Below are 14,407 nucleotides of genomic sequence, written 5' to 3' on the forward strand. Positions count from 1 at the left end.
TGTTTAATAGACATATTAGACATCTAAATCTAATAGACATCTAAAAATAGCTTAAAACTACACTAGTCGTCAAATAGACCGATTAGACAGACTTCCCTGCAAGCATTTTTTGTATTTTAAAGATGTTCAATAGATATCTAATAGATATCTAAACAACATCTTGGCTAAAACAAGGCTTAATGTGGGCTGTCAGTGAAAATCTATTAGACGTCTAAGAATAGGCCAAAACTAGACTAGTCATCAAATAAACAGAAATGAATGACTACACATACAAACTTGGGAAATAACTTTGTGTTTAATAGACATCTAAACCTAATAGACATCTAAGAACAGCTTAAAACTAGACTAGTCGTCAATTAAACCAATTAGACAGACTTCCCAGCAAACAATTGTTTGTATTTTAAAGATGTTTTAATAGATATCTTATAGACATCTAAACAACATCTTGGCTAAAACAAGCCTTAATGTGGGCTGTCAGTGAAAATGTATTAGACGTCTAAGAATAAGAAAAACTAGACTAGTCATCAAATAAACAGAAATGAATGACTACACATACAAACCCAGCAAACAATTTTGTGTTTAATAGACATATAATAGACATCTAAATCGAATGGACATCTAAGAACAGCTTAAAACTAGACTAGTGAAATAGACCGATTACATTTACACTTACATTTAGTCATTTAGCAGACGCTTTTATCCAAAGCGACTAACAAATGAGGACAAGGAAGCAGCTTACACAACTATAAGAGCAACAATGAATAAGTGCTATAGGCAAGTTTCAGGTCTGTAAAGTCTAAGAAGGAAAGTATTAGTAATTTTTTTTTTTTTTTTGGTACAGTTAGTGTGATATCCAGAGAGGCAATTGCAGATTAGGAAGTGAAGTGGAGACTAAATAGTTTTTAGTCGTTTCTTGAAAATAGCGAGTGACTCTGCTGTTCTGATGCAGTTAGGGAGTTCATTCTACAAACTGGGCAGATTGAGCGTGAGCGTGAGCGAAAGTGATTTCTTCCCTCTTTGTGATGGAACCACGAGGCTACGTTCATTCACAGATCGCAAGTTTCTGGAGGGCACATAGATCTGCAGAAGTGAGAGCAGATAAGAAGGAGCAAGGCCAGAAGTCACTTTGTAGGCAAACATCAGAGCTTTGAATTTGATGCGAGCAGCAACTGGCAGCCAGTGCAAATGGACTAGCAGCGGAGTGACATGTGCTCGTTTAGGTTCATTCGTTTAGGTTCATTAGACCGACTTCCCAGCAAGCATTTTTTGTATTTAAAGATGTTTAATAGATATCTAATAGACATCTAAACAACATCTTGGCTAAAACAAGGCTAAATGTGGGCTGTCAGTGAAAATCTATTAGACGTCTAAGATTAGCCTGAAACTAGACTAGTCATCAAATAAACACAAATGAATGACTACACATACAAACCCAGCAAACAATTTTGTGTTTAAAAGACATCTAATAGACATTTAAACGTAGACAGCTTGACTAAAACAAGGCTAAACTTAGGCTGTCAGTGAAAATCAAATATACATCTAAGAATAGCCCAAAACTAGACTAGTCATCAAATAGACAGATCTGACAGACTTTTTGTGTAGTCATTCATTTCTTTCTGTTCATTTATTTGTTGACTAGTCTAGTTTCGGCCTATTCTTAGACGTCTATTAGATTTTTCACTGACAGCCCAAATTTAGCCTAGTTTTAGCCAAGACGACTATGTTTAGACGTCTGTTAGACATCTATTAGACATCTTTTAAAAACAAAAAATGCTTTGTCTGTCTAATCTGTCTTTTTGACGACTAGTCTAGTTCTGGGCTTGTTTTAGCCAAGCTGTCTACGTTTAGATGTCTATTAGATGTCTATTAAACACAAAATTGTTTGCTGGACATCAACATTTCTCTGTTTCTCCCCCTCCCTCTCTCAATTCTACCCATTATGCACCTGTTAAAGGTCAGGTTATTATTGCATTAAAACAAATGCGATAAGATAAGTGTCAAGCTGTGGTCATGTCAGATGTATGCCTGAGGCCAAAGGTGAGGCTGCCGGCTGAGCAAAGCCTTGTTTTCATGTTTGAGTGAATGAAACGTCTTCCCAGCTACAACCCCCAACCACCGTCCTCCCTCGTCTTTAAGGCGGAGAGCTGCGCACTCAGGCATGTCACGTGCAATCAATGGTGAGATTCAGACAACAGGAAGTTAATCAGGTGCTCACAGGTCAATCCATCCAAGCAAGCAGTGATGCAGGGAGACACATGATGCACGCATGAACAAATAAATGAATAAATAAATGGGAGGAAGAGAAGAGAAAGAGCCCTGTTCTTTATTATATTGACCTTATTCCATTACTACAATAATTACACTAAAGCAACAAAGAGGGCTGTGATATCATTATAATATTACTCTTAGTGTTATGCAGGTGTAAAAATATGTATACAACACTATACATTAACTATATCAAACAATTGATACATAAATGACTAATAATTGACAAAATATAATGCATAAATTATTCAATATTCATTTGTGCAGCATCTATGCAGCCATAAATGTCTCCATCCAACTGATTGCTTATCTGTCCATATATCCATCCAACCATGTCCATCCCTTTGCTTATTCATTCATCCATTAACCTATCTATATATCTGTCAGTCTATCCATCCATCCATTCATCATGTAGTCCATCCATCCACTGATCAATCAATCCATCCAGTAGTCCTTCCATTCATCCATCCATTTATCTGCTAGTCTGTTATGCATCCATCTATCCATGTACTGTACATTTCTACCAGTTTATCCACCCATCAAGTAATCCATATATCCATCCATCCAGTAGTCTTTATCCATCAATCTGCATATATATTTCTTTCTGTCCATCTATCCATCCATCCCTGTATATTTTTAAGTTTATCCATTCTCCATTCAGCCATCTATTCCTCCGCCTTATTATTTGTCCATCCATCCATGTATGTATGTATGTATGTATGTATGTATGTATGTATGTATGTATGTATGTATGTATGTATGTATGTATGTATTAGTGCATAGTTTATCCATTAATCCATCTATCCACCCATCAGCTTACAGTATTTGTCTGTCTATCCCTTTATCCATTCATGTAGGACCAGGTTATCCTTCCATCCATGCATTCATCCTTAAATTCATCTATCCATCCATCTGCTTAAAGTATTTGTCTTTCTGTCCATTCATTTATCCATCCATGTATGTTTCTATCAGGTTATCCATCCATCTATCCATCCATCCATCCATCCACCTATCCATACAGCCATCTGCTTACAGTATCTGTCTGTCTATCCATCCATGTATGTTTCTACCAGGTTATCCATCCTCTACTCATCCATCCATAAATTCATCCATCAAACGGCTTCAGTATCTGTCTGTCTATCCATCCATGTATGTTTTTACCAGGTTATCCATCCTCTTTCCATCCATCCATCCATAAATTTATCCATCCATCCACCTATCCATCCATCCATCCATCCATCCATCCATCTGCTTCGAGTATCTGTCTTTCTATCCATCAATTTATCCATCAATGTATGTTTCTACCAGGTTATCCATCCATCCATCCATCCATCCATCCATCCAAAAATTCATCTATACATCTGCTTACAGTAGTTGTCTATCCATCCATGTATGTTTCTACCAGGTTATCTATGCTTTATCCATCCATAAATTTATCTAGCCATCCATCAATCTGCTTCAGTATCTGTCTGTCCATCCATCCATTCATCCATCAATGTACGCTTCTACAAGGTTATCCATCCTCAATCCATCCTTCCATAAATTCATCCATCAAACGGCTTCAGTATCTGTCTGTCTATCCATCCATGTATGTTTTTACCAGGTTATCCATCCTCTTTCCATCCATCCATCCATCCATCCATAAATCTATACATCCATCCACCTATCCATCCATCTGCTTCGATTATCTGTCTTCCTATCCATCAATTTATCCATCAATGTATGGTTCTACCAGGTTATCCATCCATCGATCCATCCATCCAAAAATTCATCTATAAATCTGCTTACAGTATTTGTCTGTCCATCCATTTATCCATCCATGTATGTTTCTACCAGGTTATCGATGCTTTACCCATCCATAAATTAATCTATCCATCCATCAAACTGCTTCAGTTTCTGTCTGTCCATCCATTCATTTATCCATCCATGTACATTTCTACCAGGTTATCCATCCTCTATCCATCCATCCATAAATTCATCCATCTATCCATCTATCTACTAGTTTATTCACCTATCAAGTAGTCTATACATTCATCCATACATCTGATTATCTGTCCACTCATCAATATTTTTTTCTACCAGTTTATCCCTTCATCAAGCAGTCTATGCTTTCATGCATCCATCCATTTTTCAGTTATTCCATATATCAAACCATCATTTTGTCAATCTGTCCATCCATAGTTGCTCAGTCTGTCTATCCATCCCTGTATTCATCAGTCAGCCCATCCAAACACCCATAGCAGTATCTGTCTGCAGTATCTAAATACTGTATGTAAAGAAGCTTTAGTCCATTCATTAACTTAAGGTGCTTCACTTTGTGAAACGATGACAGAATTGGTGCTTTCAGTCTAGACAGCTTTGCTGATTATAATGGGGCCAGTCTATTTTCTGTTGCATTGCATTCACGAACACATACTGGGGAAACATTTCTAATAATAAATTCAAAATGACGGAGAAAGAATCTGAGGGAAGTCAAATGAGTAAAAACGAGTTCAAATAAATCTTTAGACTATCCCAACAGAGGAACATCTGTGGTTCAATGAATCAGAAATCATCACAAAACACATGTCTCGTGTATAATGGGTTGTGGCCCTTGGCAAAGAGCTGGTATGGGTGACCTTTGTGTGGGCAGGTGCTGATGAATACACTGCAGGCAATATTTAAGAGCCACAGAAGGTAAATGTTAATGCTTTGGAGCCCTTTGCTTCTATAACAGTTTGGGCTTAATTACCAGCTTTACCCATATATTGAGTTATATGCCAGGTTGTGGGAGTAGAATAAAAATAGCAACAGTAACCAAAAATCCCTCTTCATCTAGAGACCATAAAAAGTGTGAGAAAGAGACAGTGAATATACATTGAAGGAGTAAAAAAATGAAGCTTATATTATATTGCTGTAAACAACTTTTTTGGAATGCTACATGAAGATGTTGCCTTAATCTGCAAAACTGGAATAAATAGCTTGAGAAATATATAAGAAATAACCTGTCTTTGCAGGGTGGGATTAGTGCATTACTGAATGATTTTATACTATTTAAATTAATAAATCATTTATGATTACAATAATGATTACACCACTTACAGGAGAGATTAAAAAACAACAACGAATATAAACATCTGGTTTATGATTTTAATATATTAACTAATTTCGAGAGGAGCATGTTATATGATTGATCACAGCTGGTCTCTCATCTGTAATCATTAGTAAGCCAATAGGATTAATATAAATGGGCTAAAAGTAGCCTGTCTGTAACTACTGCCTTATCTTCATTTTCCAAAGAAACCCCTCATCCACCCCATCTCCCCCTCTTCCTCTTTTACTAGGGGGAGCTTCGAGAACTACCTGATCTTGTACCTCCTTATATGCTCATTGACCAGGCGGTAGCCCTGTGCTCAAATATCTCCGAGCTCATGGTTCTCTCCTGAGACAGCATGTCAAACCTGCGATTATTATCAATCATTTATCAAGCTGGTTGCCAGCTATTATTTAAAATTAGACTTTAATAATAATAATAATTATTATTTAATAATAATAATAATAATAATAATAATAATATACTATTGAAAATCAATTTTGCAAAATATGCAATCAGTTTACTAATGAATAATGAATAATTATTTAAATAATAATCTAATAATTTATTAAAATTATTTAAATGTTCATACAGCATTTTAGGCTTATTACACTTTAATACAGACAAACATTAAGACATTATTGAATATAATATGGATATAAACATAAAACATACAACATTTTATAATCTATTTTACGTATATTTTAGAATTTATTAGTTATAATAGTATAATTACCATTTAAAATGCATTTGTAAATCTCTATTGGAAATTAATAATATATAAATAATAGAATAAATGAATAATAAAATAAATGAATAATAAAATAAATGAATAATAAAATGAAATAAATGAATAATAAAATAAATGAATAATAAAGTAAGTAACAAAATAAAAATAAATGAATGATAAAATAAAATAAATCATTAATAAAATAAAATAAATGAATAACAAAATAAAATAAATTAATAATAAAATAAAATAAAATAAATTAATAATAAAATAAAATAAATTAATAATAAAATGAAATAATAATAGAATGAAATAAATAAATAATAAAATGTATTAATTAATAACAAAATAAAATAAAATAAAATAAAATAATTTTTATTTAAATCTCCCCGTGTTTGTGTGGAGTTTCCTCCAGGTGTTCCGGTCCAAAAACATGTGGTATGTGTATGTGTATGTGTATGTGTGTGCATGTCAGAGTGCCAAACGGTGGCGGTTCATTCCGCTGTGGCGACCCCTGATAAATAAAGGGACTAAGCTGAAAAGAAAATGAATGAAATAAAATAAAATAAAATAAAATAAAATAAAATAAAATAAAATAAAATAAAATAAAATTAATAAAAATAAAATAAAATAAAATAAAATTTCTGGTTAATTTACTAGTAAAAAAATACAACTCCATATGCAGAAGTTATATTTAGAAGTTAGATTTTCCATTTCACTTGATTTGGGCACCGCATAAATGTTAGAAAATACATCAGAAAAGTAAAGAATTACTTTAAAGCTCTCCTAGGGCTTGTAAAGATGGAGAGGCGCTTGTGTCACACTCGGTCAGCCGTGCCCATTTCAAACTTACGTCCCATTACGAAACCCACAGCTAAAATCTCACAGATGGAAAGGCCACAACGGGTTTCTGCAGCCTAATTCCACGCTAATGCGTTTCACTGGAAGCTCTTAGCAGAAACACAGAAAAAGAAAATGAATGTGAAAGTTTTCCACTCCGTGTGCGACTGTCACACGCAGGGAGGGCTTGGCACGCACATGTGTAACATCTGGACAGGAATCGACTTGTTAATGGAGGGTCGGCAGCTTACAGTGGTGTCAGGTGAGGACTGGAAAGTCTCAATTGCTAAGCTGTTCACAGATGTCCTCAATGTGCCTTTGACCAAGGCAATGTGGATATTATAGAGCCATTTACATCAGCCGATTATATACAGGGTTTGGCAATTTAGCTAGATTAAAAATAGATATTTGCAAATTGTACCTTGTATAAAATGATTTCACATGGCCGCGATTTTAAAAGTGAAAAAAAAAACAGAAGTATAGCCTAAGTCACAAAGGAACAATGTGTACCTGGCTGTATATCTTATCCGCAAAGAGAAAATGACACAAATGTATCATTTTACCACCAACCGAGTGATCCGAAGGTCTATTCTGAATAGATAGGGAAAATAAAAAGGGATATCAGACCTCATTTTCAGCTAAGTTAAGGGAAACGGCACTTCACGGCCAATCACAATCATTTCTGTTGAGCACTGGTGGATACTATGGCAAATCAGCAGTGTTTAAGAACGCACTTAGCAGCACTTAAACGTTAGTGCGAAATGGACGTTTTTAAAATTACAGTACCAGAACAAAACTATTACAGACAACATGAGGGTGTGCTACAGAGGACTGCGTTGTTTTATCGCTTACTGGGTTACATAGGCTGATGCAGGGAAGCATTCCCATGCTGTTTACATGCTGCCATGAACTGAAGCCTAGGAGGACTCTAAAGCGTATTACTCTATAAGAAATTGTGATTTAGTTTGATGCCTAATATGCTTTTGATTATTTAAATTTAATTGAACTAAATGATATTAAAGTGATGTTTACACAACATTTGCATTTTGAAATCACAGCAACAGCATGTTGTTGCAATGTTTACAGTGCTGATCCTATACTTTCAGGTTTCTTCCCACCGCGGCCTCGCTTTCGTTTTTTTAAATGGCGGTCACGTGAAATAAGCTTTAAACATAATTTTTGACAAAATTCTGACATTAACCAGAAATGACCTCTAAAGGGCTGCGCTTGTATTTGTAAACATTTGACTACATTTCAAACTCTGTGGATGGAAAAGTATTGTGAACAACTTCGATGAAAACATATAGAGAAATACTTTCGCATGTCTAGAGGTACATAATGTGTGTGTGTGCTGGCACTCACTCCTTCCACTCCGGCACACGCGACACGTCAAGCAGCTGAATGAAGCAGAGCTAGAAGGTAAACAAACAACGGCTTATCATTAGCATCTTATCAGTAATTTTTATACAGTTGGCATTAAGAAGGAACATATAAACGTTGTCTGACTAACATCTAGCGGCTAAATGTGTCAGGAAAAATATCCAAAGGCTTTTATTTTCATAAACTGCAATGACGTGAATGCGTCTGACTGTACTGATTGGCTAAAGTAGAAGTCTCACGTCAGCACGTTCTAGATGTGAACACGCTCTTTCCGGCAATCTTCCTTCTGCGTTCACACAGTGCAGTATTCCGGCAAATTACCGGTAATGCTACAACTTCTCTTTCTGGAAAATAGCTGGAATGAATTTACAGGTATTTTCAAAAAGGGACTGTTTACACATACAGACCTTTCAGGAAAATTGCCGGTTATTGTCCAGAAAGGTCTGTATGTGTGAAAGGGGCTAGTAGAACGTTCCATTGCAACAGCAGTGCCAAGCAATAGCCCCGGATTACGCCATTGTGCAGTGAAAGCAGTCGTCTGTCCATTGGATCTTATTGGTGTCGCGATGGCAAGCAGCTGCTTTGTTTTTTATTTATTTATTTATTTATTTAAAAAGCGCCTTAAAGATGAGATAAAACCTGAAAGACGACAATACAACACTTACTATCACAATCATCAGCACCTTTAATAGTTTATTTTACAGACTTATAATATGCTGTTGTTCGATTAAAATTTGTATTCCAAAATGGTTTCCCAAATCGCACTACAGTGTCGCCTATTGGTGATTCTATGCTCTTTGGGTTAAGTATGTTAGCCAAGCCCAATACCTAAAATATAAAGTTGAAGTATATTTATTTATTTTAATTTTTTTAAATATTTCCCAAATGATGTTTAACAGAGCAATGAAACAATTACAGTATGTCTGATAATATGTTTTCTTCTGGAGAAAGTCTTATTTGTTTTATTTCGGCTGTAATAAAAGCAGTTTTTAATAAAAAAAAAAAACATTTTAAGTTCAAAATTATTAGCCCCTTTAACCTATATTTTTTCTCAATAGTCTTCAGAACAAACCATCATTATGCAATAACTTTCCTAATAACCCTAACCTGCCTAGTTAACGTAGTTAAGCCTTTAAATGTCACTTTAAGCTGTATAGAAGTGTCTTGAAAAATATCTAGTAAAATATTATTTACTGTCATCAAGGCAAAGATAAAATAAATCAGTTATTAGAGACGAGTTATTAAAACTATTATGATTAGAAATGTGTTGCAGAAATCTTCTCTCCTGCACAGAGTCTGGAAGATGAGCAGTCTAGAAGAGAGACTAAACAGTAAAAATCCCCACCTAGAATTAGTTGGCTTTATTGTAAATCAGGGAGGAAAAACTAAATATTTTTGAAAATCGCCCCAATTAGGGCCATATACAGTTAAAGTCAGATTTATTCACCCCCCCCCCCCCCCCTTTTGATTTTTTTTCTTTTCTAAATATTTCTCAAATGTTTAACAGATAATAAAACACCCATTAAGAGATTTAAGGAGTTTTGCATGTAAAATCTACACTATTTCAAAAAGGACTGAGCTGAGATTCTTCAATGTGCGTCTGACCTTGTGCCGTCTTTTGTCAAAAGAATATTCACTGACTGGCTAAAACATAGACAGAGCATTGGGTTTGCATTAGTTGTGTTGATGGGGGTCTTTCACAATGCTGAAGCGTGTGGAAACACAAGAAGGAAATCTGCTTACAAAGAGGTCTGGTATCACTGCACCTGCTCTGCCGGTTCCCGATGAGTGACCTCAAAGATTCACAACAGAGAAATAACTATGAGGAAAAGAATATTTCCTGCTATATTATCCTCATCCATTTCACAGCAGTAATTCAATAAAAGAAGAACTTTCTACAATTCACTTTTTATACTGGTGGTATGAAAGAGAAGAGAGCTGTAATGAGAGATTGTACAACAGACTTTTTTTATGCTTACTATTTTTGTCTTGGTACCAGTACTTTCAACTAGTTGGATGCAATTGTAACTGCATATGAACAGTGTGTGAAAATTCATTATCCACCACATATATTGGATTTTTCCTCTCCAACAAGTGCTTTAATGAAATACGATGTTATGCAAGAGCGGTAGATAGTAGATGTTTTTTTTTATTTTCTATAAGAAATGTCAGCGAATGCAAAAATTGTATCTGTCCAAAAATTTTATGAAAAATGGCAATCTATGATCACATATTTTGAAAAAGGAAGACTCTCCCCTTTATCTGATTTATATAAAGAAATCTGTGCAAACAGGTTTAATTGTTATCACCAACATGGTTTGGTTTCATATTTATGTAAAAGACCACTATAAATGTATCAAATTATTGATTTGTATTATCATGTACTGCAGGTAATTATTTTTTTGAATTATTTTTAAAAGTTTACTTTTTATTTTATTTATTATTTAATACTGTGTGGCGCAGTAGGTAGTCCTGTTGCCTCACAGCAAGAAGGGCTGGTACGAACCTCAGCTCAGCTCAGTTGGTGTTTCTGTGTGGAGTTTGCATGTTCTCCCTGCCTTTGCGTGGGTTTCCTCTGGGTGCTCCAATTTCCCCCACAGTCCAAAGACATGAGGTACAGGTTAATTGGGTAGGCTAATTTGTCCGTAGTGTATGAGTGTGTGTGTGTGTGAATGTGTGTGTGGATGTCTTCCAGGGATGGGTTGCGGCTGGAAGGGCATCCACTGAGTAAAAACTTGCTGGATAAGTTGGCGGTTCATTCCGCTGTGGCGACTCCGGATTAATGAATGGACTAAGTCGACAAGAAAATGAATGAATGAATGAACAAGCCGAAAAGAGAATGAATGAATAAATGAATGAATGATAAGTCAGTGTCTTGTTCAATAAATAGTGAAAATACAATTACAACCTGAAACGACCATAAGCTTTTGAACATTGGTGTGTTTTGCTGTGGTGTCATGTTTTGCACTTTGACAGTCTTCCATCCAATATAATGGCCCGTTTCTAATAAGTGGTACAGTACCGTATAGTACGGGTCGGTATGGGTGACCTTTATCAAGCTTGCGTTTCCACTGCCAAAAGGGTACCAACGGTGGGCGTGGTGTACGACAAAAAGTTTCAGACGATGATTAAAGTTTACATTTAGAAACTTTGCCATGTGAAGGCGAACTGCACCAAGAACAAAAATAAACATTGCAACAATGTTAATTCCCGTTTCAGAAAAATAAATAAATAATAAATTAATTAATTAAAAAAAAAGTACAAAAAAAGTAATAATAATAAAAAAAACTATTTTTTTATTTACCTCATATGTCTGATTTAGCAGATTGAAGTAAATACTTTCAAAATTAGATTCAGAGTGCGAGAAAAGTCTTTTAGTTTATAAAAGTTTATAAAAGTCAGAAATCAGATAAAGAATATATTCTATAGTGTACTTGCCATAAAACTACTTTTAAAACTTATAAAATTTTAATACGTTTGGCTTGAAATACTGTTTTATGTCATTTCTGGTCGACACATGTTTGTTTCTGCTTTATCTTCGGATCTGTTTGTTTTCAGCTAATAGGATTAATGAAGCCCAAACAACTATATACAGTAGCAACTCAAATGGTTTGATTAAACTTTTCATTTTTGAATTGAATTAAACTAAATAATTACTTTTAGGTAAACTTTCCCTTTAAGTCTGAAATCAATAATTCAGGTCTAAAAACAGACAAGAAAAAAAAAAGGACACTCACATGAACACACACTTTCTCAGCCAGACTATAAATAACGGTGATAAGACATAACTGTATTTACCACTCATTGCCAAAGAGATCCATAGAGAGACAAGCTTGTGAACTCAAAAAAAAAAAAAGAGAGAGAGAGCACCGAAGAGAAGATGTAAACACAGAGTAAATGAGATTGAGCTATAAAAAGAAGATATGTGAGAAGAAGACCATAGAGGGAAGATAGACCGAGAACAAGGAAACAGAAAAAGAGAATTAATCATTATATAGTACAAGCCCCTGCTCGCCTCTACAGCTGATCACAGATTCAACATTCAGAAGCCAGGACACAGTTGCATATTATTTTCCTCTCTAACGAAATTAATTTAAATTAAATTAAAAATGTTTTTTTTATATATATATATATATATATAGCAAGGACCCATTAAATTAATCAATACTGACAATACTAAAGTAATCAATAGATGTACTTCAGATTAATATGTTAAAGGCATCTTCAAAAAAAAAATTTATTTAGTATAATATTTCACAATTTGACCCTGTATTTTTTTAATCAAATACATGCATACAACTCATTCACAATATATTACATTTTTACATTTACATTTTTTATTGAATCTCAGATTTTTGTAAATTATGTTTGAATATTAGGTGGGAATTAGGCGGGAAATATCTGATCCTGGTTTCCCTTAACTATTCTGTGATTTTTTTTGTATGAATCAGCTAAATGAATGGTTCAATGACTTAAGTAAATAAAATCAATAAAAAAAAAAAAAACTAAAAAAATATTTCTGAGTAAATGAGTTTCTGAATGAATCAACATTTTTAATGAATCAGCGGAATAATCATTTAAAACAGGGGTCTCAAACTTAATTTACCTGGGGGCCGCAGGAGGCAAAGTCTGGGTGAGGCTGGGCCGCATAAAGGATTTCACAAAAAAAGTCCTCAAATGTCATTATTAACAGTTTTAATTATAAACAGTTTTAATTATTTCTTCTGAACATGAAGTGTCCTGAACATTAATAGAACATCGAGTGAAGATTATGAACAGTTCTTCTGAACATGGCATCTTTTGCCTACTCCTTGCTGTCAGAGACTTGACAGCGCTTCTTCTCACAAATCTGAACCACATTTGGCTTTAGAGCGGAAGCAGTTGAGACCCTCAGTATGGCTTGAAGATGATCATCATTAAGTCTAGACCTGTACTTTGACTTATTGAAGTCCTAGGGAAAAAAGTGGGGGAACTCACTCAAAACTTCCATTCCCTCACCTAAAAAAAAGGCGTATATATGTATAAATAAAACACCCCCACCCCACTCCAGTCACATCAGTCTGTACCAGTCTGTATCTACATATAATATTAATATATATAAGATGCAGGGCAGGCACGTGCACACATAGGGCTCAACCTGTGCAGAGCACATGCCCTTTTTAGTCTTGCATAGAAAGCGCCCTTCCAAAGTGATCAAAAGTGCCCCCGCGACGCGACACACCCTCGGTCCCGCCCTTCAGTAGACGCGCGATAACACCGGTCTTGAGTACGCGCGCGACAACACAGCTGATCAGAACGCGCGCGACAACGCGCATTGAGTGACAAGCGCGCTGTGTACGGATAGAATCAGCAGAGCGGGAGCGCTCTCTCTCCCCGCTCCGCTAATTCTGTCAGAGTACAGCGGTCAGCGCGGGCCACAAAATATTGCACTGAGGGCCGCAAATGGCCCGCGGCCCGGGAGTTTGAGACCCCTGATTTAAAATGAACTGGTTGAATGAATGATTCAATGAGTTAATCATAATCATGTCACCAACTACTGTAACAATCGGGGCTTGACATTAACATCTGCCAACCCGGAAATGTGAATAGATTTCAGCTGTGGCGGGTTAGACAGCTGCTCAACTTGACACTTCGGCACGCAAATTAAAAAACTAATTGCAATGCGACACTACGACATTCCTATTTTAATGATTTTTTAAGTTTCTGTCTTTTGTTCCCTGTTTATTAAAATGTTATATTTTCCCCCAAAATATTAATTTGGGTGTACTTTTGTACTTTGTGATCTTTGGACTGTGTTTATTTTGTTAGATTAGTTGGCTTTGGAACTGACTAATCTAATGTCGATGCACAAATGTATTATTGTAAGGTATCCTATAGAAAATATTATTTTAAAAGATAGATTTGTGTGGGGGTGTACTCAATTATTCTGAGCACTGTATTTATAGGGATGCAACGATTAACCGATTTCACTATTAACCACCCTTTAATTTGTCACAGTTAATTAATCGTAAAATCTTCTCAACATCACATTTCTACACGGAACAAAACTGCTGCAACTAAACAGAGTTGTGCCAAATGTGCACTAAGTTCTGAGCTTGTACACCGAGGCTAATGTGCAC

At 35.3% G+C, this 14,407-nt stretch overlaps 1 protein-coding gene across 8 annotated transcripts in view; it reads right to left on the reverse strand.

Annotated features, from left to right (window-relative positions):
* znf385b (zinc finger protein 385B) overlaps window positions 1-14,407 on the reverse strand; it is a 299,871-nt gene that overhangs the window by 233,457 nt on the left and 52,007 nt on the right. For 2 of the 8 annotated variants that reach the window (XM_087266084.1, XM_087266086.1), the window contains one exon: window positions 8,271-8,320. The exons of the other annotated variants lie outside the window; for them this stretch is intronic. The gene's annotated coding sequence lies outside the window, so the exon portion shown is untranslated. The remainder of the gene's footprint in view (window positions 1-8,270; window positions 8,321-14,407) is intronic. 8 annotated transcript variants of the gene reach the window in all.

Source organism: Danio rerio, chromosome 9, assembly GCF_052040795.2.
Source record: "Danio rerio strain M-AB ecotype USA chromosome 9, GRCz13ab, whole genome shotgun sequence".
NCBI classification, from domain to species: Eukaryota; Metazoa; Chordata; class Actinopteri; order Cypriniformes; family Danionidae; genus Danio; species Danio rerio.